The sequence below is a fragment of the Mustela erminea genome, chromosome 15, assembly GCF_009829155.1.
Source record: "Mustela erminea isolate mMusErm1 chromosome 15, mMusErm1.Pri, whole genome shotgun sequence".
Lineage (NCBI taxonomy): Eukaryota > Metazoa > Chordata > Mammalia > Carnivora > Mustelidae > Mustela > Mustela erminea.
This window is the reverse complement of record NC_045628.1, coordinates 1,249,167-1,274,069: the sequence shown is the minus strand read 5'-3', so window position 1 is coordinate 1,274,069 and position 24,903 is coordinate 1,249,167. Positions and strand designations below refer to the sequence as shown.

The window sequence follows — 24,903 nt, the reverse complement described above, 5'->3', positions numbered from 1 at the left end:
CTGGGAGAGCGTGCCCCGGCCCCTACTGCGTGGACAGTCTCTAAGGAGATGCCGCCCCAGCAGACGGAAATGCCTGCGTCGGGCCAAGACATCTAGGCCATGAGTAGGTCACCCCGGGTGACACGTGACCTCCCCCATCACCCCAGGGGCTCCAAGGACACCAGCAGCATCAGGCTCAGAGTGACTGGGGCTCCCGGCTGGACTGTCCCTCCAGGGACACTGAGGGACGCCGCCCACCACTGGCCGGGCCATGCTGTCGTGACTCATAGACGCTCCCGAGGAGTCACCTTGAACAGCGGAGTGGGAGCAGAGGCGACCCCCTGCGATTGATAGCAGTAAACGCGCAACCCCACGTCCCTCGGCCGTGGAGCCCGGACTCGGAGGAGCCCTGCCAGCGCGGGAGATGAATGGAACTTGAGATAACCCTGGCAAATTAGGGTGTGTTAGCCTGAGGCTCGTCGGTGAGCGAGCCATAAATTACAGACATATCGCAACTCCACCAACCACTCTAATGAATCGAACGATGGTGGTAATTTAATGTGGGACGCGCCAGTTTAACCCTTGTAAGAAATCAGCCCCTGGTCTCGACGAGGCAACCAGCCCAAAGGCACCGTCAAGGCTGGAGCTCAGCCTCTCTCCCCAGCGAGCACATGCCGCGGGATGGCAGGTCTGCTTCAGTTCCCCTGCGGATTAAAAACAAACGTTCAAGACCCTATAAGTAATTACATTATTTCATAGTTAATTCTTTCTTGAGCATTTTTCTCCCCCACACATAATCTTCATTATAGTCTTTTTCCCCGAAATGATCCCATTAAATACAAGGAGGCCACGAGCCCCGGCGTGCGGTGCATTTCTGGGTGGTTACTGAACACATCGGGGTGCCACGCGCTCCGTGGTTAAAGGCGCCGAGACTTTAACCCGAAGGGGAGGCAGGAATCCCACACAGATGCGTCACCTGCGCTGTCCTGTTGCAAAGGCGAAGGGGAATTTATAAATAAAAATAAGGCGCCGAGGCAAACCCTCGACATTTTCCGGCCATTACTGACAGCCGCACCAGGGCTGTGAAGCTATTTCAGAATCTGCTGTGTATTTTAGGGGAAGTTGCATGTAGAAATAACTGACAAATGAATGTTGATCCAAAGAAAACTGGAAGCTCAGGTGGGGAGTTAAAGGTAATATGTCATTATTTGAACAGTGTTGACACGGTAAAGAGCATTCTTCGGCTCTTACGCAAATGGAAGGGATGCAAAACCGTACCGGCGGACGTAATTACAGTTTAACAGGCGCCACTCGGTTCCTGATGTTACAAAACTAGGAATTTTTTAAATAAATGACCCCTATCCTCGTGTGTTTTCTCTCCACGGAACGCAAGTATCTTTTACTGGATGCGCTACAGGAGGACGTGGTCGTCCCTGCGCCACAGGGCAGCTGCCTTGCTGCACACTCTCCTGCGGGCGCCCCGCGCCGCCGGCTTTTCTGTGGCAGAAGCGCCGTCGCGTCTTCCACAGCTGGGGCGGGGGCGGCCGTGGAGCCCCGCGGCCGAGGCAGCGGCGTCTTGGCTTCGGGGACAAGTGAGGACCCGACAGCTCTCTCAAGTGTTACATCGCACCTTTAGTCCCGTTATCTTCCAGGACCTTGAGAAGACCGTCAGAATATTGTCTGTTCCAGTAACTTACGCCATGTGATCATTAAAGAACCAGAATTATTCACTTAAAACGTGAAACTCAGGAGAACCGCCTGTGCACCTGTCATCTGCCGTTCGGGCCGAAAACAAGAAATAAACTCTGAAATCCCCCATTTCCTTTGGGGAGGCCGGACTCCTTTTGTTAAGTTGGACCCTCAAAGTTTAAGCTGTGGGAACGGGCACTTTGCAGCTTTCCGACAGACTAGCGCCTCGCGAGTGCGTCCTGAGACCATCCGTCGCGTGGCATGATGACGTGGAGAGGGGCCACGGCTCCCCGTGAGCGGCAGCGGCGGAAACAGGCGTGCAGTGGGTGCTGCTCCTGGACCATCCGGCCTTGCCCTGCTCTCTCCTGTGGCTCCCGGGCTTCTGCCGGCAGAGACCAACGCACGGTGACACCCCAGTATCAGAACCCTCCCAGCCCACCAGGCTCGTTTCCCCTAACTACTAAGTACTTTAAAAATCACACATTCTACCTAAAAATCCCACTTTGGAGCCTCTCTCCAGAGATCAGGCCTGATGACCGGGAGCTCTGGCTCCCTTCTCTGGAGTGCGAGTTTGCAGGGGACGTGGCATCCCCTCAGTCCGCCACCTCACTGAGGACCCCCGGCCCCATGGACATGTCCCCAAACACCGAGCATAGGGACCCCCAGGCCGCGCCACCAGCAACAGGCTCCTTCTTGTGTCTCTGCGAGTTTCGTGTTCCCAGGGGGGCTTAGGCCACGCAGACTCGGGGAAGGACTCTGCTTCTCAAAGCACGGCCCGGGCACCGCGGCCTCAGCCCTGCCCACCAGGCCTCAGCCCTGCCCGTGTGCGGTCCATGGCAGAGCAGGATCCGCGGGCGCGCAGTGGGAGCCGGTGACGGCCAGCTGTGTGAGACCGAGGCTGTGGGTACTGAGAACTCGGGCCTGATCCTGACACAAAACACACACATAGTGAGCACAAAGGTGACCCACGCGCATGTGTAATGACCACGGGACATGAGCCACGGTCCCTGGGACCCGTGCCAGTGCAGGGAGGCTGGGGCGGCCCCTGCCCTCCAGGAGGCCGTGTGGGTGCCGCATGCGCCCGCGATCGCGTGCCGCCCAAGAAGGACAAAGGTGATGTCCTGCGGGCCGGGGTCCTCATGAGCCCACAGCCTGCCAGCGGTGTGGGTTCCCGGCCGCCACCCCCAAGCTGGGGAGCCAGCATGTCAGCCGCGAGGCAGAGATGCGGGGCTCGAGCCAGCACACCTGGGCCCGCGGACGGCGCGCACGGCACCGTGTCGGATTTAATGATCACGGATTGGACAGTCGCTTCTGTCTACAGAGATCAAGAAAGTCTTCACCGAAAAGCACCTGCCGGAGCTGGTCGTGTAAGACGAGTAGGGTTGAGGTTGTTTCTCCGTAGCGCGTCCTCGCTCTGCTTCTGTCCTCCAGCTTGGCTGAATTCAGGGCGATGTTCGCCTGAGGCCCCTTGGGAGGACAAATTGGAGGAAAGTCTGGATTTTTTAAGTAAAATCTTTGCGGCTTCCCTTGCTCCTGATGCCCCCTCCTGTGGGCTCAGGAGTCCTACACCCTTCCCCACGAACTGACTCACTCTGGCCCCCACGTCCTATAGGACCCAAGGAACCACCCCGAGCCCCTGTCCACTGGCCAGAGCAGGCACCAATGGGTGTTGCTGGCTTCAAGGTTCTCCCAAGAGTGGGGCCCAGGCTCCCCAGATGCTGGCCCGGGTGCAAGCTCCCCACATCTGCGCACCATGGCTCTGGCCCACAGAGCACCTGTGGCTGTGTCTCTGGTCCCCTCGAGGAGCACGTGGCCCCGGCCAGCCCAGAACACTCACCGTCCAGAGGAGGGAGCCGCACCCCAGCTCCTCTCCTGCCAGCTGCGAGGCAACAGACCACGAGGGCTGGAATAGCCTCAGCCTTCTCCTTTGCCAATGTGGAGCTCTAGAAAACCTCTTCTAGCACGTATGTTCTAGAATATAATTAGGAACGGTTATGGTCTGGAAGCATCTCCCATCTAGGAGGGGACAGCATGCTTGTATGTGGTTCGCAAGCCGCAGGCAATCCAAATCTATGTTCCGGTGTTTCTCCTGGGCGTGCGTAGCTGTGGACGGCTGCACTGGTCGTGCGTGGCTCTGCCTGGCTGTGTGGGGTTCTCGCAACTGTTCTGGTGTGAGCTTTGCTTACTTGCTCCAGCTGGATGAGCCCCTACAAACACTGTTTCCTCGTGTCGGCCATAATGTCTACGCCACGCCTTCACCACAGACCCTATGCCCAGTTAAGAGCGTGGGCCAGCAAACCACCCGAACTGTGTGGCTTGAAACAACAGTGTACTATTACCTCCACCGTCCTGGGTAGACAGGCTCAGCTGGGGGCTCCTAGGACCCCTCACTTGGCATCGGGAGGAACTGATGCTGAGGTTGTCGGAAGGTGCCCTCCTGGCTCGTCTGGGCCCAAGCTAGGGTAGCGGGAGCGCTGGACACTCTGTCTCGCAGTCTCTCTGGGCCTGTCCCTTCAAGTCCAGAAAATGCATGGAGTTACTCAAGTCTCATGTATTATTATTCAAAAATCAGTTATAATAGCTCAAAAACCCACAGCCCTTGCAAACTACCTTGGGAACCTGAAGCAGTGTTGGGGGTGAGGCAGCTGCTGCGGGACCGGCCACAGCACGATACCGCACTGCCACAGGGGCCTTCAGGGAACACCCGCCTCGGGAAAGCGCTGGGCGCACCTGCCAAGGCAGCGACTTTGCAAATCTGGGGGAGGTGGTGCATTCCCTTCGGACCTCATCAGGAGCTGCTCACCGGTCTGGAAAGTCACACCCCGGGCCCCTGGCAGCCCTGTCGCCACCGTGCTCGGTGCACCAACAGGACACATCTGAGGGTCGGTGCACCCTGAGGCCCTCTCTCCGTGCGTGTAACGTGGACACAAACACAGGCAGCAGCCGTCGGGTGTTCCAACGCCCGGCGGAACACGCGCTCCTTCCCGCAAACTCAGAGACTTTTAAAGCCGAGAACGAGCTCGTCCTCGTCGTCCTGCCCAGGGACTCCGCTTGGAATCTTGTATACGCGAGTATCAGCCACTTTCCTTCTATCACAGTTTATCTTGATTAATTTCCTCTAGTAACGTTAAACATAACGCCGTTTTTCGGGTGTATGGGTCCGTCGTCAGAGGGGCGACAGACGTCCGGGTAAAGGGTGGTGGGAGCAGGTTCGTCGTAAAACACGGTGGAGGTGGGCACGGCGGCCCGGGAGCCTTGCCTCGGAACACGCGGCAGTCACCGGCTCTCGGACCGCGCGTGCGGCGGGACAGCTGTTCCCTCGGCGGGCAACGCGCGGGCTTCCGACGACCGGCGACCACCCCCGGCTGAGGCCAGCAGGCCGACCAGCGTTCGTGGACACCCGTGCGGAGGAGCTGCTAGGAGCCGTCAGAGTTTCCGTGCTCTGACCTGACCACACAAAGACGGCAAAGAGCGGGAACTTTGTCTCCACACGAGCCGCGGCGTCTCAGAACAAGCAGCTCTCGGAGGCCCGGGAGCACGGCCAGCGCGGAGGCTCTCGTCCTTGGAGCCGCGGCGCCCGTCAGGCTTTCAAGGTGACGCCCACGGCGGGGAGCCGGCCGTCTGAAAGGAGGCATCGATCTAGTGGCTTCACCCCCAAAACATCCATTGTTTTCAGCCACAGGATGACAGAGTTATTTCAGAAATTCGTATTGGCCTCCCCTCTCGAGGGTCCTTCCCCTCAGAACCTCCCGTGGCTTCCTCTCGTGCAGACGCTCGCGAGGGGCCCGGGGACCTTGCCGGCCCCCAGGCTTTAACGGCACAATGAGGCGGCGCCTGGACCCGGTTGTCAGAAGAGGAGAAAATCTTAAAACGCTTTCAGAAGACAAATCAGTGGGCAGTAACGTAAAATAGGAGGAGAGGGAGAGAACAGGTTGAGGAGGTAGAGAAAGAGGTTCTCAGTCAGACTTGCATGGGACGGAGCGGTCGCAGAGTAGGGAAAGCCAACCGGAAGGCTGCAGGGAGCTGACGACGTCTGGGCCAGACGTGGGCCAGATGTGGGCAGCACCGAACACCCCTCTCCTGCGGGAGTGGGCCTGCAGGCACCAGGTGTCCCACTGTACAGATGGGGAAACCAAGGCTCTTGCCTGAGCTCACAGACGATCTGACCCTGGCGGTCCGGCTCCTGACGTGGCCGCCCCGCCTCTTCCCACACCCGCAGAGGCCGTGAGCCGTGGGGAAGATGGGCACAGCGTGCAGGGGGCTGCGGGGCTGCAGCAGGAGGGGCGGGTGGGCCCAGGGGTGCAGGGTGCTGGGGCTACAGAGGAGGAGGAGGAGGGCCCAGGGTCTGTAGGGAAATGAAGTGGGCACAGCAGTGCAGCCTGGAGCGGTGGGGTCCGGTCCGCGGGGTCCCGGAAGCAGACCGAGTTTCTACTTCCAAGCACCTATGCAGCAGTGTGGTCGAGTTAATGTGCCGGAACAGGGGTCCTCAGGCAGGTGCAGGTGGGGAAACGGAGGGAAACTCTGGGGGGGCGTCGCCGCCACCCGGGGCTCTGCGGCCTCTCCAGGGGCCGTCTCCCGCTGGCTCCGGCCCACTCCCCACCCCTTCACTCCCTGGCCCCCCCACCCCACTCTTCCTTTCTCCATCAGTGTCCGTTCTCAGCGTCAGACTTATATTATGGGAATTATTACGACCTCACATGCACTGAATTACGTGGGGCCCCTGGGGGGCTCAGCCGGTGAAGCCTCTGCCTTTGGCTCAGGTCATGATCTCAGGGTCCTGGGATCGAGCCCCGCGTCAGGCTCTCTGCTCCGTGGGGAGCCTGCTTCTCCCTCTGCTGCTCCCCCTGCGTGTGCCCCCTCCCACTCGCTCGCTCTCCCCCATTTCAAATAAACAAACAAATAAGTCTTTTAATAAATAAAATAAAACCCTAACAAGACCAGACTTGGATGAGGCTTCACTCCCTTCAAGTGAAATGAAATTCAGAAACTTTCAAAGTAAAAAAAGTCATAAGGTAGTTCAGGTTTTTACTCACGTAGATATTGTTCATTTTGCTGAGTCAAGGTTTTCTGTCCTTTGGCGGGCCGCTGAGGGCTCTAACCCGCCATTCGCGCGAGCAGCCCTAAGTGCGGCGGCTGTGGGGGGCGTCCTTTCCACAGCGTCCTTCCCCCGGGGACTCAGCAATGCCTCTGTGAGACGCAGAGTCTGTCGCTCTGCGGCCAGGCCACTGCGACTCCTAAGCTCAGGAAGTGGCGTTCAAACTTCACTTGGAAAACTGGACTCCATTATTTCAAACAAAAGTTACAAGAAACATGCAAATGGAACGGTGGGTTGTTGTCTTGCAGCAGACGAGGACGGCGTTTCGGGGCACTGTCGCCCGAACGTGGCCCTCCACTGCGCACACGACGACGCGGCCCAGGCCGTGCAGCTGCTGCATGAGCAGAGGCTGGGGTACGTTCTCCTACACGTGCCCGCGCTCCGGGGCTCCAGCCGCAGCCCTGCCCGTGACCCGCTCAGGGTTGGCACGACTTTGATCTCGGAATAGAATTAGCCCCGATCCCTCTGCCCAGTGGACACTGTATGACCCTCACTCCACTATCTTAATGGTTCCTTCACTACAAAACCACAATCGAATGACCGTGTCAGCCATCTCCGAGGTTTGGAAGTAGATGGTCCTAACATAAATCAATAGAAAGGAAACCAAAACGGAAGGGTCCATTATTGTTGCAGATGTCTTTGTGCAACACAACTTTGCACCGAACTCCGGGCCACCCAGAGCCCCCAGCAGCCATCCCCCGTCTCAGGCACTCACCTAACGAGGATGTTCACAAGCGGCTCTGCTGCAGGGACCATCGGACGGACCTGCAAGGCTGGCCCGTCCACCCCCGAGAGCGGCTGGCTAGCAGAAGTGGAAAATTCAGACTTCTGAGTGTTCGATTCCAAACAGACACAGAGGGGTCCCGGCCACAGCCTGACCGTTCCCTGGACCACAGAACTGCGTGTTCCTGCGACTTTCCATTGCGTGACTTTTCAGTTAAACAGGCAGAGGCACAAGAAAGCCCCGCACGCACGTTTAGAATTGAGTGGAGGGCACCTTTAGGGAGCCGGTCCTTCCTGCCTCCAGACCAGCTCTCCGGGAGCCCTGAGCCTCCTCGGCAGGACACGGCAGGTGGGCGCTGGTCTGCTCTGCTCCTGTCCTTCAGACTGACCATGCCTTACCGCACTCCCTGAAGCCATTTCCTAAATTAATTAGCTCTTGGGTGTCTGTGGCTGCTGACTTATTAACATGTTATCCCTTCCAAAAGTATTTAATTCTTAAATGGTAACCCCAATAACAGTATTTCAAGCAAAGGAAGAAGTCTCTAATGGTGAAAATTCAGCCACGGGAGCCAGTAAGGAAACCACCTGGGCCTGTGTGGGTTTAAGGAGCCGCGTACTGTGTCGACATCTATGGTTGGTTCTGGGAACTGCAGCCGCCGGCGGCATTTCCTCGGGGGTCGGCCGCAGCCCCCCAGCGTCGTGAAAGTGCACTTCTCCTCTGAACACGTCAAAGTCCGAGGAGAACCGCTGCGCTTCCACCTGCGCCTCTGGCTCCAGGGCTGTTACCTGCGTTGTTAGAAGACGCGTGAGCTCTTACTTACCAAGCACAGGCTTGGGCGAGTGGCTGCTACAAGGAGACTGATTCCGGGGGGTCCGAGACAGACCCAGCCCCGGCCTCCAGGCTCCAGGGTCGTCTCTAAAAAGGCAGCCAATGAGAAAAAACATCTTTCGCTCATTTGCAAAAACCCAACAGCCGTGAGCGTGAACTGGTTTGCTAAGGTGTCTCCTCTCTGCAGCATTAGAGACCCAGAGAGCGCCCTTTGCGCTTTCCCGAGCGGACGGGTCCTGCCGCTCTCCGGACTCTCGTGAGTGAAGAGCAGAAAAGAGGGGCGCGGGAGCCGAGCAGGTGCAGACGGAGGAAAACGGCCGGAGGAGCACAGCGTGCGAGCGTGGAGACAGGACAGCGTGACCGGTGAGCCCGGGCCACGTCCCCGCGCCGCCACCGAGAAGCCGGTAACTGTCCTCGCTGCGCCCAAAGAGCACGACCCTTGCTATGCCTCCAGGAACAGTTTCCGGGGAAAGGTACGTCCCCTGTGGAGGCGAAGGTCTCACCAAACGCACGTACGATGTTACCGCAGTTCCCACATTCAGCCAAAAGTTCCTCAAGTTAATTACACATTCTCCGAGCGCGCGGGCTCGTCTCTTCATATCTGCACACGTTTCCTCGCACTTTTGTTCTGATTTTTAAAGAACCTTGACTAATTCACTTTAGTGCAGAGCTAATCCCACACCAGAGGGCTAAGTATAAAACAAGTGACATCCTCAAATGGGTGACAAAAACGAGCAGACTGGGGGTCATTAAGTGCTCATTAGCCGCGTGTTGTCACGTTAACTACGGGGTGTAGCACCAATTTTCTCTTCTTTGTCAGGAGCTCACGCGCCCCGCTTTCAGGGAGCCGCTGGGTGGTGTGGTGCCCAGAGCACGGCCCGCTCAGCTCTGCTCTCTCAGGATCTCGAAGCGCCGCCGCCGTCACCACAACTTCCCAACTTTGCCAGGAAGAAGCTGCTACCCGCGTCTGTCGGCCGCAGCAAGGGGCCGGCGCGATCGAGCCTCAGAAAGGAGTTCTGGGCACCCGCGCCCCACGCACAGACTGGCTTTGTTTGAAGTCGCGGTTTTAGAAGCTGAACAATGGTCACATGATCCGGACATTCGGGATTTCTGGTTTCAAGTCCCGGTCACACTTTGCTCCACGAGAAGCGCCCGAGACACGTCTCCAGTGCCTGCTCCCGGCCGTGACCGAGAAGGTCGGAGCTCACGCGAGCGTGGCTGGTGCCCCACTTCGCGGCCTTTCTACCCCGTCTCCCTGCTCGTCCCTCCGGGTGACGCTCTTTTAAGATGAGAGACTGAAACCCTGCATATCAGCCGGGCTTTGCGTCACGGTCCGGCGCAGCCTTCCTAGCACGATCGAGGGATAAGGCGACCCCGTCCTCCAACAACACTGTGTTCTGTCCCGCATATTTGCTTTTCACAAAACAACGTCGCAAAGCACCATCGGGGTCCTCATTTGAGTTCCAGAGACTGACTGAGTCCAACGGGACAGAGCCTGAAACCACCATGCTGGTCTCGGGAAACACCGGCTGAGCTTTTCTAGGTCAGACCCCGCTCGCAGCATTTCCACCGGGTGGCCAAAGCCGCAACACACGGGATCCGCCCCGGAAACGCAGTCTCTGCGAGGAAACAAGGAGGGTGAAGGAACGGAAGAAGGCAGGAGTGGTCCGAGGGGGGCTCTGAGCGACGCCCTGAGCCGGGCAGACCTTCCCTGTGGCGTCTGACTTCCGTGGCCCACCCTGGGACTCCCCGTCGAGGCACCCGAGACGCAGAGCTCTCGCCGCCTGTCGAGGTCCTGTGAGCGCCCCCGGGGCCCGAGCCTGTGTGGACAAGGCCTCAGCCTGGTCCGCCCAGGAGGAAGGGCCACTGGCACCACCCCCCACAGTGGCCTCTGTGCAAGAGTAAGCTCCACCGTGGGAGCACACGCCCCGGCAGATCTGCGGGGCCCCAGAGCACCGTGGGAGCACACGCCCCGGCAGATCTGCGGGGCCCCAGAGCACCGTGGGAGCACACGCCCCGGCAGATCTGCGGGGCCCCAGAGCACCGTGGGAGCACACGCCCCGGCAGATCTGCGGGGCGCCAGAGCCCTGCGCTTCTGACACAGCCCATCGTTCTGTTTAAAGCGATCTGAAGACAAAAGTAAGAAGACAATCGCGCAGATCGCAGAGACCACAGAGAGCAGGGAAGGGAGGCGCCGAGAGCCGGCGACCACGCAGCACAAACAGCTCCGCATGACCGAGCCCCGTCCCAGCTAACAGCGCGCTTTAACACCTGAATACATTCACACGCCTGATTAAGCACTGACAGCATACGCCCGTGCAGGCAGATTACACGCTGTAATGTGTCTTTGCAAGAGGCAGCGTATTAATCACTGTTTGTATACTTCTCCAATTACGTTCCTTTAATTCCTTCATTGGGAGAACAGTTTACATTACAGCAGCCAGCGTCACTTCTGGTTTCGAAACAATGGATTATATGTATATTGCCAAATTACGGGTCTCCGGGATATTTTCATAAGTGAAAACAACTGTAAAGGGGCTTCAAAACCTCGATTCAGTTGGGGCGCCTGGCGACGTGCAGACGGACTCACGGTCACCTCCTCCCGCTGCCCCCCCGGCCTTCAGGTTGGCGCAGACATCCGACTCTTCCCTACTCCACTTTTCTGGAGGCAGAGGTTGGAAACCAGTGCGGGCCACAGCTCCCTCCCTGGCCCCGGGGCTTTCTGTCCCCCCCACTTACCCCAGCGGGGTTTGTTCCGTGCCCGAGGGTGCCTCTTCCCTCCCAGAACCCCCAAATCCTGCCAACCCCACCCGTCCAGATCCGGCCAGCGGGGAGTCTGGCCTGGGATCACGTGAGCGTGCAGAAGGCACACAGCAGCAGCGAGCAGAGCGCCCGAGACAGGACGTCAGTGAGGGGGTCAGAGAGCCGCTGAAGGAGGGACAGGGCCGGACACAGCCAGGTGGGGCAGAGAGGCCCCCGGGGACCGGACTCAGCCCAGTGAGCAGGGGTGAGGAGGCACTAGGAGGGGATAAAGGACTCAGACCATAGAGCGCCTGTCCTGGCGGGATTCTGTGGCAGCCCGGGAGGCCCCGTCTAAGTGACTTGTCTGAGGTTGTCAGGCAGGAAGGGGTTAAGCTAGCAGGTGAGTCAGCCTATTAACCCCGTACACGCCATGTCTCCACAGCTTGGCCATGCTGGCTGTGGGCCCCAGTGCTCTCCAGGTGAGCCCCAGGGACGTCCAGTGGGGACTACTGGAGCAGACACCCCTCCCCTACTCTTCTCACGAAGCACAGTGAAACCCACTGACATCGTGCATCAAACAAATGCGAGAATTCTCCACAAGACAGAGAGAAGGCAGAGGACAAGGGGCCTCAGGACCCAAGGAACAGCCTGGCAGTGAGGCCCCTGGCTTCTTGGGTTGTCTTGTGAACCCCAGAGGGTCCAGCTAGAGACGCCGGCACACAGAAATACCACAGACCCCGATGAGAATCCTCATTTCCTCTAACCAAATGACAGCAGCACGGGGTGGGCTCCTACTAAGGATTAACACTGTAGCGGCTCTAGTCCAGCCAAAGTTGAATGGGGAGCCTTGCCTTGCCCCCTCACTAGGCTACTGTACCACCGCCCAGCCCAGGCAATGGTGCAGGAGGCTAAGCAGGGAAGCCGGACTCCACTCACCTCCCCGCTCCTCCCCCAAGCCCATTGATGTGATGGTGACCCTGGAGCAGTGTCAGAGGCCAGCCGGCAAAGGACAAGGTCCAAATGAGACCCAGAGTCTTACACCATGAGGCACGCACTGACCAGGTGTCAGAGACCACAGGTCACATGGGAGCAGGGAGAGAACGTGCAGAACGAGAAGACGTGAGCACACCCAACACCGAAGTCACGCGGGTGTTAGAACTGTCTGGTGAGGGTTTCAAAGTGGTGAGATCACACGCATCCACAGGAATCAATACAAGTGAAAATAGGAAGTCTCCATGAAGACAGGGTTTCAGCAAATAAACAGAAAATAGGAAGAACCAAATGGCTATTTTAGAACTAAAAAATACAGTGTCTGAAGACTTTTTAAAAACTCACAAGGTGGGGACACATGGGTGGCTCAGTGGGTAAAGCCTCTGCCTTCGGCTCAGGTCATGATCTCAGGGTCCTGGGATCGAGTCCCACACCGGGCTCTCTGCTCAGCGGGGAGACTGCTTCCTCCTCTCTCTCTGCCTGCCTCTCTGCCTACTTGTGATCTCTGTCTGTCAAATAAATAAATAAAATCTTAAAAAAAGAAAAAAACCTCACAAGGTGGACTCTGTAGCAGAATGGAGTAAACAGAAAAGCATCGTGGAGGGGAAAAAACATAAGCCAGGAGACACTCCGCATTGTATTGACCACATCAGCACGCTAGCGAGGAAGGAGTCACATGATCACATCGATTCTTGTAGAAAACCGTTGGACAATGCCCCAGACTGACATACAGGTTTAACACAATTCCCATCAAAATCCCAGCAAAACTTTTCTTCAGATATAAAAAATATTATCCTAAAATCCGTATGGATTACAGACAATAATTATAGGTTATAAACATAAAATTTTCAGAAGATAAGTGAAATCTTCAAGACCTGAGACTTGCTGAGGGGATAGGACGCCGAGAGTGTGGTCAGTGGGGGGAAACAGTGTGCTGTGGGGGGCGCCCGGCCAGCTGAGATCAGTGGGACTCACTCAGGGCAGGACAATGGAGCAGAAGCGTCTTGGGTGCATGGGAACGGAGTGGCGGGCAGGGCGGCGAGGGAGAGACCATCTGCCACAGGCAGTTGACAGATGCTCCAGTTACAGGCTCACACCGCAGACTGAAGAACTGTGGGACTCTTGGCTCATCTTAGGAACTGTGGCTGGCTGTACATAGCCCATGGGTCAGCCAGGGCTGGTGGCTTTTTCCAGGTGGGTCACTTCATGGGCCTGTTGGCGTCAGCCTGGCGGGCACTCTGGGCCTTCTGCTTCACTCAGATTTCCACTGCTCAGGCCTGTCGCCTAGCAGCAGCCTCTACACGCCGGATTCAGCAAAATTAAAAAGAAATGTTGCTCTACAGAAGACCTTGTAGAGAAGATGAAAGACGGGCCGCAGACCGGGAGGAATGTTTTACGCATCGAATATCGAACAAAGTACTCATATTTAGAATAAACATACAAAGAACTCTCAAAATTCGACAGTAAAAGAATAAGCAATCCAGTCAGAAATGTGCAAAAGACATTGTTTTCAGTGGAACAATGGTCCCACAGAGATGCGTCTGTATGCCCAGCCCAGAACCTGCAGAACCTGTGAGCATGTGTTCGCTGGCGGAGGGCAGCTGTGGTTGTAGACGGAATTAAGCTTGCTAATCATCTGAATTTAGATGGAGAGATCGCCCTGGACTGCCCATGTGGTCCTGCATTCGGTTTCTCCGGAGAAACAGAGCCACTAAGTGGTGGATGGAGAGACAGATTTATCTCAAGAACTTGGCTCCCAGGATTGTGGCATGTCTCAGATTTGCAGAGCGGGGACAGGCTGGGGACCCAGGCAGGAGTGGTGTTGCCAGTCGCATCTGAAGGCCATCTCCTGGAAGAGGTCCCTCCCGCTTAAGGAAGAGCAGTGCCTTTGCTCTAATCAGGCCTTCCACTGATTGGATGAGGCCCACCCACATTACGGAGAACAATCTGCTTCACTCCAAGACCACCAATCTGAACATAAATCCTAACACACAGAAAAATCTAGGATAATGTTTGACCACATAACTAGGCAACATGGCCCAGCCAAGTTGACACATGAAATCAACAATCACAGAGGCCACAGCAAACCCATACAAAAGGGAGAACCAGAGACAGGACGAGCTTTGAGGGCGTGGGGGGCCTTCTGGAAGCTGGGAGAGTAAGGAAAGAGGTTCTAGAGCGCTCCCAGAAGGCACGCACTGCTGCCAGCCGCCGCGGTTTTAGCCCAGTGAGACCCAGTGTAGACTTCCCACCTCCAGAACAGGTTAGATTATTAACCTATGAGGGTTTTTTTATTCTTATTTATCTACTTGTCAGAGAGAAGAGAGCACAAAATAGCAGAGGGAGAGGGAGAAGCAGACTCCCCACTGGGCAGGGATCTGGACTTAGGACTTGATCCAAGGACCCTGAGATCGTGACCTGAGCCAAAGGCAGCTGCCTGACTGGCTGAGCCCCCCAGGCACCCCGGTAAGGGCACACTGTTATGAGTGAGTGCTCGGGTCTCCCCGGCTCGGCCTCCCACACCCTTCCAGGGAAATGCTGGGAGCTTCCTTCCACAGGTGCCACCTCGCTCTCTCGGTGGTCGTGTGGAGGAAGTTATGGAGCAGATCCAGGCCGTCCAGGGCCCGTGGTTGGAGGGGTTGTGTAACTACCTGGACGGCTCCCTGACGGCAAGCGAGAGTTTTCCGTCATTCCTGCTGCTGCTCTCCATCTGTGGTTCTCTGCCCCGTGCCAAGGACCACATCTGAATGGCCCAAGTCCACACCACGGTCCGTGTCCTCAGACCACATATCACCAATGAACTCGAGTGGGACATGAGGACCACCGGGCCACCTGCAAATGTAAGCCGCGCGCACGTGTGGAATGGGCACCGCAGACGTTCTCAGTGCCCGCCACGATCCCTCCTCGAGGCGGATGGCTTCCTCGGCCTCCCTCAGGAGGAGAACAGCGAGGGCTGTGGTCGGGGCCTGTTCCCACGATGAGAACGCCGAGACACGCCCGGGGCACCTGTCATCCTTACGGTCAGTGCCAGGTTCGAGGAGGCATGGTTGTTGTCTCCTTGTATGACCACCCCCGGGACCCCACCCTGTCCACACCAGCGCACTGGCTGGGCAGACCAACGACCCTACTCTGAAGTGGGGATAGGCCTCAGTCCTACGTGGGACGGGGCTTGAGGCCAGCCAACCGGGTGCTTCCTGGAGGAAGTACCAGAACCTCACTAGTACTGACGGAGGGATAAGCTCCTGTCTCGTGATCAAAGTCCACCACAGTGAGAGAGCCGGTCTGAGTCTGAGAAGGAAGGAGGGGCAGCAGGGGTGCGGGGACACAGCGGGGGTGTCACACCTGCTCTTCCCAGACCCCTGGGACTGGGGGCTCCTGCACGTGCCGTGTAACCAACCGGCTCTCCTTCCAAGGAAACTCTTCACGTAAGCTGGTTTCGGTGGGTCCGGCTGCTTGTCCTCCGAGTCTTGACGGTTATCCTACCCCTCCGGGCTTCGGGATCCGCAGGGCGGGCAAGGTCCGGACCAGGCAGGGAGGGTACCCGGGGGCATGTCTGCTACCCTACTGCCGCAGCCGGATTCCTGGCCTCTTCTCAGTCACGGGTCCCCGGGCTCCACCCCACAGAGGACAGGACCCGGGTCACTTCCTGCGATGACATCACAGGTCCCCAGACACGACCCTCCCCACACAGAGGACAGGACCCGGGTCACTTCCTGTGGTGATGTCACAGGTCCCCGGACATTCCACGGTCTCCCGGAGACCAAGCGGAGGGCCTTAGGGGAAGCTCATCCTCCTTGGCTGGAGGGAACATGGCAGGGAGCAGAGGAGTGACCCTGTTTGTCCTGCTGCTGTCCTGCTGGCGAGAAGCCAGGCTCCAACCCATCAACATGACTTCAGGTTGGTCACAAGTGTATTGTCGCGGCGGTAGAAACACTGGCTTCTGGGGGCTGGATCCGGCCGCCACGGCTCGTCCCTCGGGTCCTTGGGATTCCTGGTCGACCTCCTCATCTGTTTCTGGGGGCGGATGGAGCCTGTGGAACAGGTTTCCGTCCTGGAAACCTTGTTGATCCAGAACTCCGTAGGAGGGGGCGTGCGCGACCGTTTTCGTTACGGAAAATGTCTCACTTACCCAAAGCGCAGGAGGAGCCGAGAGAAGCCCAGCCCGGTCCCGTGACACGCGGGGGGGCGTCCCGCACTTTCCGCGCACATGCCTGCTGCTCCCGGGAGTGTGGAGGCCGCCGCGGGCCACGCACACCATTGCTGGCGCGACGAAGGCGGTTTTCCTGCACTTTCCAGCGTCCTTCACACGCGGACGAAACAGCAGCCGCCTTCGCCGCCGCTGCCCTGGCCGGATTCAGTGCCCGCCACCCCAGAGGCCCTTGCTGGGGACGGTTCCAGTCCCCCCCGGGCAGGTCCCCACGCACCTCTGGCTCCGGTGCTTCCATCCTGGCCCCTTCTGCGTGGAGGGCGACCGCGGCCCAGTAGGCCAGGACCGTGGGGCCACTGCGACTCGCGGGACGGGAGGACAAAGGACAGCAGGAAGCGGGTGCCCTGTGACCCCCACTTCCCACCAGGAAGCTCCGTGCCCGGGCCACCTGCCTCCTCGCCCACCTTCTTCGGAGGTCCCCAAAGACGGAAGGGAAGGGGACGGGACCGTCCCCAGCCCCAGCTCCCAGAGGTGGACACCCGGGCCCCGGAGCATCCTGCGGGGGTCGGTGCTGCTCTCCTGGGAGCAGAGGCGCCCCTGGGAGCAGGAGCAGGGGTGCTGGCTCCGAGCCCCGCAGAGCACTCCCCCTCCCACCCTCGCCCCGTCCACAGTGACCCGAGGGGTCGGGCCAGCAGGCCGGGCCGGGGTGAGAAGGCAGGCGGTCCGGGAAGAGGCGATCGCTCCCAGCTTCCATTCCTTTTGGAAATGCAGTCTCGAGCGTCTACACAGGACAGTGTCCTTCGTGCGGCCGTGGGTGCGGAACGGTCTGTGACGGGGGTGGGGCCGAGCGTCCCACAACGGTCCCGAGCCCGCGTCTCCAGGAACAGCCCCCAGTGCGGACGGACGGAGCGCCCGCGGCAGCCGCAGCCCGCCTGTCCCCTCCAGGACCTGCCCTCCCGTCGGGCCGGGGAGCCCCCAGGTGACCCCCGGCACCTTCCCCGGCTCGGGAGAACAGGGAGGGCCGTCGTGTCTCCGTCATCTATGACAGCCAGCCCTGGGCCTCCTCCTGGCTCGCAGCCGGGGCGCAGCAGCCCCACGCAGACCAGCGGTGGTCCCTCGCGCTGACCAAGTCCGCAGGCAGGGACAGTGGTGGGGACGACCCTGGGGGGACGGCGGACCAGCCTCTCAGAGACCGGCTCCGACCGGCCGAAAGCGCTCGCCGTTTCTAGGAGGAAACGGGACCAGAGGCCGGTGCGGGCAGGTGGGCGGAAAGGTCAGGCAGGTCCCTGTCGCGGGGTCCGTCCTGGGTGGGGTCCGGCCGGCTCCGGGCAGGCCTCACCCTTGAGGGGCCGGTGTCGGTGGCTCTGCTCTCCATGACGCTTGCCTGAGAGAGGAGATGAGCCGGAAAGAAGCTCTTCATCAGTTAGACGGTTTGAGGCCAAAACGGAGGTAGTTGTCGCCGCTCGTGCTTCTGGGGGTTATCGTGTCCGCAGACTCCGCTGCCGTCGGCCACGCGGCTCGGCCTGACCCCGGGGAGAGACGGGGGCGGCAGCCGCGGGCCTGGTTTGCCTCGTTTGCCCCAAAGAATTAACCGAGCACGACCGCGGAGGTCCACGGGGAGCCCTTCCCCGCTGGCCGGCATGGACACTGTGCAAACGGGGAGGAGGAGCGGTCAGCGGATCCTGGTAGCTCCGGCGCCGGGGGTTCGAAGCCCAGACACCGCCGGTCGGGTGACGACAGGCGAGCCACAGCCCAGCCGCCACCGTTGACAGCGCACTTCAGAAACCGTGCGGATATTGTAAAACATAAATATTTTTCTGCACACGCTCACTGGCTGACGCGCACAAAGCCTCCCTTATAATTACGGGACAGACACAAAATGAAAAGAGTATTTTTAACAAAGTGCTTGCCGGCGCAGCTGGACCCATTCTTAATGACTCATTAATGCCTCATCCAAAGAGAACCGCACTGCTTTGCCGCGTTGCGGAAGGTCAGCACACTGCGAAGCGATTGTCATCTCCGCGCAGACCTCCTCACAGACATTTCCTGCATTGTTCCGAGCCCTCCGCGCACAGATGAGTCCATTGGTATGCAGATTGTCCGTCATTAAACCCATTTGAAAATCAGCGTCGTCACTGGTTTGCTGTTGGAACCCGAGCGTCTCCAGACGCCGCGTGCACGCTCCGTCCGTGCAGCCGGGCCTGCGGCGGTCCCCGGGCTGCCCTCTCCCCTCTGGAGGCGCCGCGACCTCGAGGCCTGATGGGAGGCTGGCCTTGACCTCGAGTGGAGGACAAGGACCTGGGCAGCCCTGCTCTGAGCCAGAAGAGTGGGAGGGAGCCCCTGGCTGGTGCCGCCACAGCGGGGAGACGAGCATCAGTACCGCACACCGCCGGGTCCCCAGCGCAGCGGGTTCGGGCCCGTGAGGCAGGGAAGGCGGCAGGTCGGGGTCCAGGGATCCCACGGAAGCCGCAGCTGGCCCGGCCGCTCCCCCACGAGACCCCGCGTCTTCCTTGTAGGCAGACCCTCCAACTCGCTCTGCTGACGAAGGGAGAGCGCAGGTGGCCGGTGTGTCTGGGACCCCTCCCCACCAGGGAACCCCAGAGGGAACAGCAGTCCGCACTCCCAGTGCCCCAGATTCCTATCCCCGGGTCTCCCCAAGCACCTGCTGCTGGAGTCAGAGAGCAGGCAACGGTGTGCTTTTCACAAAAGGACACGCATATCCCTCCCGGTCGGCTGTCCTCGGAGCCCCTACAAGGGCGACATCCTTAGAGCCAGGACGACGGTTCCCTTCTGAGCGACGGTGCCTATGAGCACTGCCCGAGGGGGCAGGAGTCCCAGCTCAGGGCTCGTCCCTCCAAATACAGCCGCTTCGTTCACGGCTTTCCAGAGGAGAGCCCGGTCCTGGGAACCCCGGGCAGGGCTCTCCCCCGGCAGCAGGCTGGCAGGGACCCCAAAACTGAGACTACGGAGAGAGAAGTCCGGGCAGATTCAATGAATTGTGAAACTATCAGGGCATTTATTTCCCCCCCAGGTCCCATCACTGAAATGCCACCCCGTTCACAAAGTCAGGAGGATATACATCGAGTGTTTGGTAAGGAGTCTCCTCATGTCAGCGTCTGGTCTGTATCGGAGGGGGGCGGGGGTCTCCCCGCACAGGTGGAGGGTGCATTTCGGTTTGGGGCCAGAATCACAGTCCCCGTGGCCCACAGACTTAAGCCTTGTATGTGAAGATTCAAACTCCCAGGAAGTTAAGAAAGAAGTAGAATTTAAAGCCACTGGACCAAAGAATGGCCTTGGGAAGTCACTGCGGCAAGTGAGGTCACCGGCCGCAGGGCTGAGCTGCCGGAGCTCGTTAGCAATGCCCGGATTTAAATCAAGCCCTGCCCAGAAGGCCTCCTGAGCTGGGGACCACGGGGCTCCCAGGGCTGCTCGAAAGAAGCTCGACGCAAGCCATAGAGGTCCCTGCACATTTCCTAGTGGCCGTAAAGGAAGGAACAGGTGAAACTAATTTAGCCACGTTACCTGATGTTAGCATTTCGACGTGTAACCAGCATGAAAGCACTCATGAGATCTGTTCAGCGTTTCATCACACTGAGTCTTCAAAGTCTGCTGTGCCCTTCACAGCCAGGGGACATCTCCGTCGGACCAGACGCAGCCGCGCGTGTGCACGCGGCCGGAGCCCCGGAGCCCGCTGTGCTGGTCCGACGCTCGTCTCATATTTCGTGAAAGTGAAGCCTAGAGAAGCTCTCTGCGCTGAGGGGGGCTGGGGGCTGGGGACGCCTCTGTCCACAGGGCTCGGGGCAGCAGACTGGGAACCCCCTCTCTTGAGAAGGAACCTGGGAGCCTGACGCTGGGCTGCGCTCTGGGCCTAGAAACTCAGGCGTCCACCCAGGGCGACATGGACACTTCCCAGCAGTGCCTCGGCCACAACCCTGGGCTTCGTCCCATTTCCAAGGCAGGTGTAGCAGAGGCTCGGAAATCCTGTCTGACTGCCAGAGCGATGGTAGACACACAGACAGACAGATGGGCAGATTACGTGAGGGAATGAGTCAATGAATGAACGTCCTAGGTCACTGTGGAGGGGCCACCGGCTGCTCACCTAAGCAGTTCCGTCTCTGAATCGGAAGGTTCTGGGGGTTCTCATGCCCTCGGGAACCTTCCGGCCCCTGCCCCTCCACAGAGCCAAGGGGAGAGACTTGGCGGGGCCCACCCATGAGATGAGGTGGTAACGTGGGCTCTATGTGTGGTGCAGGGCGTGGAGAGAACCCGGGGGCATGAAGGACCCCACCCCGCACAGGTGTGCATTAGACACCCTTCAAACATTACGTGCAGGTTAGGGAAACTGAGCCCTGAGCCGAAGCTGGGAGGTAACCTGAGTCCCGCGAACCAGCCCGGCAGGAGCGAAGCACCCCCAGGACCAGGAGGGGGGCTGGCCAGCGCTCCTGAGTTTCCCGGCGGGTCTGACAGTCTCGGTCCCTGCGGGACTAGGGTCACCAGTGCCCACTCCATCCTGGGGCCGGCCACCCAAGGTCAGGACCTTGGGGAAAAGACAGGACAGAGTCACTGGGATTTCTGACGACGCTGTGGGGCTCGTCCACGGAAGCCCGGAAGGGGAAGCGAGGCTCCTGCCCCCGCCTCCACCCCGCACCTCTCCCGGGGAGAGCGGGAAGCCGTGAGAGGCGGACATCCGTGTCTCCTGAGGCTCGTGTGGTCCATCAGCGAGAGCCGCGGAGCCTCCTCGGGCAGGCCCCGGCCCGTGCATGGGGCAGAGACTCGGGGCGGTGGTGGGTGGAAGCTCGGGGTGTCACAGGGATGGCTGGTGGGGGGAGGGGGGGCGAGACGTGGTTGCGGCTGGAGATGGCTTGGGGGGTTCCTGATGGAGGCACGGGCCAGAGGCAGCTCGGGGGATGTCTGTCATGGGGAGGGGGTCCCGAACATAGGCGCTCGCCAGGGACAGCCTGGGGGGATCCCTGACATAGAGGCTGGCAGGGGACACCGGGGCAGCTCACCAGAAGTGGTTCCCGTGGGAGGGCCAGAGAAGCACTTTGGGATTTCTCTGGTTGGTCCGTTGACACAGGACAAGAGTTGGGGAAGCGGCCATGACGGATCACATCCCAGCCAGCAGGGGCAGGTGGCCCCGGGATCGGGGGTGGGGGGTGCCTAACTTCCAAGATTGCTGCTGGAGACAGCGGTCACCTTCCCACAGCGGTGACTTCTCGACCTGGTGGGCTGGTGTTACCTTTATGTAGATCTGGTCATTGTGCGTTTGTATATTCAATATCTCGTTTTCCAGCAAAGAAAATGGGACCCTAAGAAATTAGACATGGCCCGGAGACAGTTTTCTCACTTGTACAGCCTGTCCGGGGCTCCCAGAAGGTTTTTGCTACAATTAGATGCAGGGTTCCTGGGGGCTGTTGGAACCTTCCGCTGGGCTTGCCTCCCGCCCGCTCGGGGAGTGGTGTGAAGGCGGCTGCCCTCGGGCTCCTCTCGGCTCCGGGAACAGACACGGCCCGCACGTGGGGTTTGTCCTGTGGCTGCTCTGAGGACCTGCCGGGACGTCTGTGGCGGATGGTATTTCATGTCCCAGGGAGGCCCCCGCAGCCTCCTTCCCAAGGTGGACTGGTTCCAGGAGCACTGAGTAGGACGTTCCATTGTTTCCTGTCCCTGCTAGTGCCTCCCGCCTTGGGCCCCCTTGACCCCAGCCCCTGGTGGGTGCTCTGGAAGGTGCGGTGAATGGTCACACGTGTGGAGTCCTGCCCCTCACACAGGGCTGGTTTGCTCAGGACAGAGACCAGGGGCCAGGGCTGGGCCATCCCTGACTCCCGGGCACCTGGAAAGTTTCTGGTACACAGTAAGAGCTCAACAATAGTCCCCTGAATACCCACTCTTCTCTGTGACCCAAAATCTAACTAGACACCATGATTTTAGGGACTTCACATTGGTTCTTCTGCATAATAACTAGCCCAGAAGAGTGGCCAAGGTCTTCTCAAGGCCGAGGAAGGAGGAACCAGAGAGGGCACCGTGAAGAATGCCCCGGCCGTGCGAGGGAGCCGAGCGGCACCTCCACCATGCAGGGGTGGGGCCCCTGTGTCCCCAGGAGCTCAGGGGCGTGAGCCAGGTCCCCGTGGTCACCCTGGCCATTTCCCGAGCTCATGAGGTGCGGTCACAGACCGTGCCGGCAACTCCAGAATGGTAGCCACTCCCAGGGCAGGCAGGAGGAAGGCCGCAGGTAGAGACACCCACTGTCTTTGCCTGGAGAAGCCAAGTGCTGCTCAGAGCCCATCGCACGCCCTGCCCAGCTGCAGAGCCCACGTGGCCCTGCAGGGTCTGGGTTGGGGGGAGGAGGAGGAAGGTAAGGCTGTGGGGGAAGAAGGCCCCAGAGCTACACGAGAGCATCGCCCCATGCCTGCCGTCAGAGGCTCTGTCTCCAGTGACACTTGAGGTCTTCTCCCCCGGAAGTCATGTCTCCCCCATGACCCGGAGCCAGGGTGGACAGCCAAGTGCTTTGCCCGGACCTCAGGGCTCCCAGGATGTGGCACTTGCCCACTGAACCAGGGAAGTCTGGGCAAACCAGGGCAAGGTGGTCTCCCTGCCGGGGGGCTCGTCTCAGTGCGTGGACCAGCTGGTCAGGGCACCCACCAGCCTGCAGAGTTGGGGCGACTGGCCACTGCCCCCTTCTCCTTTGCATTTAGCTTCGATGGTCCCCGACGGTGCTAAATGCTTTCCGCGTACACTGCTTTATGTGAACCTCCTCGCCCAAGGAGATAAACACAGACCCAAGCTGCAGACGAGAAAACAGGGTCCCGGAGGAAGCTGCCTGGAACACGGTCCAGTGAGAGCAGAGACAGGTCCCCTCTGTTGGACAAAGTCCGGTGCTCTTTTGTTAAAAGCTTCCTGGGAGAGGTCAGGAAGGCGCCAAGGGAGAAAGCAATGCTGCGTCCTTCAGAAATCAGGAAGGATGCCGTGCTCACACGGGGACGGCCCGGGGAAAGTCTCAGAGGGGACGGAATGCCCCGGGGCGAGTGAGCAGTAGGACTGCAGCCAGGGCCAGGCTTCTAGCATGGTGCGTTTGGGGGACCCTGTTTATTCATCCAGAGTATCTGGGGGGTCTCGGGTTTCAGAAATGCTGGAGGAGGCAGTGGTCTCCCACCCAGACAAGGTTCTGCAGAAAGCCAAACCCCGTGTGCACGGCGCTCCTCGAGTCCCTGTTTCCAGTCCCGGCCTCACAGGCGGCCTGAGGTCCGCATAGAGCCAAAGCGTATTGTCCTGTACCTCTGGCTTTAACATGACTTTGTGTGCTTTTCCCAAGATGAAATTCTAGTCCAAGAGATGCTGGACCCAAATAAATCATCAATGGCCGGAAAGCAAAGGACCCCATCAACATCACCAACAAAGCCGTTCATGGAAAAAAGCAAGTATACATCGTTTTGAACCTATAACTGCGTATATTCCTGGGCTCGTGGGGGTGTGAAGGCACAATCCCAACATTCCGCGTTCTTGAAGGCCAGCTACTTCTGGGGCAAAAACAAATGAAAACGAGAAAGACACGGTTGTCCCAAACCATTTCTAGAACCTTCCTGAGACTGGGAGGCCTGGGCTGGCAGAGACGGGTTCCCCTCGGTTGGGGTGGGCTCTGGGCTGCACACGCAAGAAGGTCTTGTGCTCGGGCTGCGAATGGGGTCTAGCCACCGCGGGCACCCGGGGCACACGGAACAGGAGCCCCCACCTGCCGGCGCACGGACGCGGACCTAAGCCTGCTGAGAGGGTGGGCGGCGAGCCTGACCCCGTTCCACGGGGGATGAATCTAGGGTCGGAAGCACTAGCCCAGGGCCACCCGGCGGGTAGTGAGCCAAGATAGGGCAGCTTCGCGGTGTCCGGAAGCACCTGGACCCGAGAACCAGCTCGCTGAGAACCAAGGCGAGTGTCGGGGCGACACCGGCCGGGGCGGAGCCGGTGTCCGAACCCACGCGCTGTGCACAAACTACCTTCAGCAGCAGGAGAGGTCCGCCCTGCCTTGAAGTCGTGCCTCGATGTAAACCCCAGTTCCCAGCACGGTGTCACCCGACACCGCCGAGGCCCCGCGGCTGAGGGCAAGGCGGTCAGACGAGGCCAGACTCCCTCACGCGCGAACTTGCCCCCGCACGTTTTCAGTAGAACCTGACCAGGCCTCCGGCAGTCCCTGCACCTCGGTGTGGACCGGAAGGCCCGTAGACGCGCAAGCACAACTCGTCTCCTTCTTTCTTCCGTGTTCTTCCTCGCAGATCCCATCCTGGACGAGAATTTCCAAGTTGGTGCGCCTCAGAGTTACCGCGGACTCTCCGATAACCCGCAGTTGTCTCTTGGCAGTGAAGACAAAATTTTCAATAATGGTAAATGCAACCCCGGAGCCCCTGCTGGCGTCGAGAACCCAGTGGGCGGAGCCAGGCAGAGGCCGAGGGGGACAGCCCCGTCGTGGAGGGTGACAGTGTGGCCGGAGAGGGAGGCTGCTCTCCCCGCGGCGGGCAGACGTCCCTTCTCGGTCCAGCCCCCACCCCTGCCCGTGGCCCTGACCCTGGCAAAGCAGGGCCTGGGGAGGAAGAGAGGAATGTCCCCGCAGGCAGGTGGCCGCCCGGAGGAAGGGCTGCCACACTTCCCGCCCCCCCCATGTCCGCGAGGTCAGTGTCCCTCCTGGGCGCGGTGGGTGGAGAGAGCCAGTGCCTCCCCCCAGCC

General features: G+C 59.6%; 1 long non-coding RNA gene across 2 annotated transcripts; it reads right to left on the bottom strand.

Moving 5' to 3' along the window:
* Positions 1–351: 351 nt before the first annotated feature.
* LOC116574399 lies at positions 352–15,704 on the bottom strand. Of its 2 annotated transcripts, XR_004279266.1 has the most exons (5): positions 15,390–15,704; positions 3,506–3,639; positions 3,019–3,135; positions 1,746–2,050; positions 352–1,634 (listed from the first exon to the last, which is right to left on the bottom strand). It is a non-coding gene; the product is annotated as an uncharacterized LOC116574399 (long non-coding RNA). The 2 variants fall into 2 exon arrangements; XR_004279265.1 differs by having other exon boundaries at positions 352–2,050; positions 15,390–15,703.
* Positions 15,705–24,903: the final 9,199 nt, after the last annotated feature.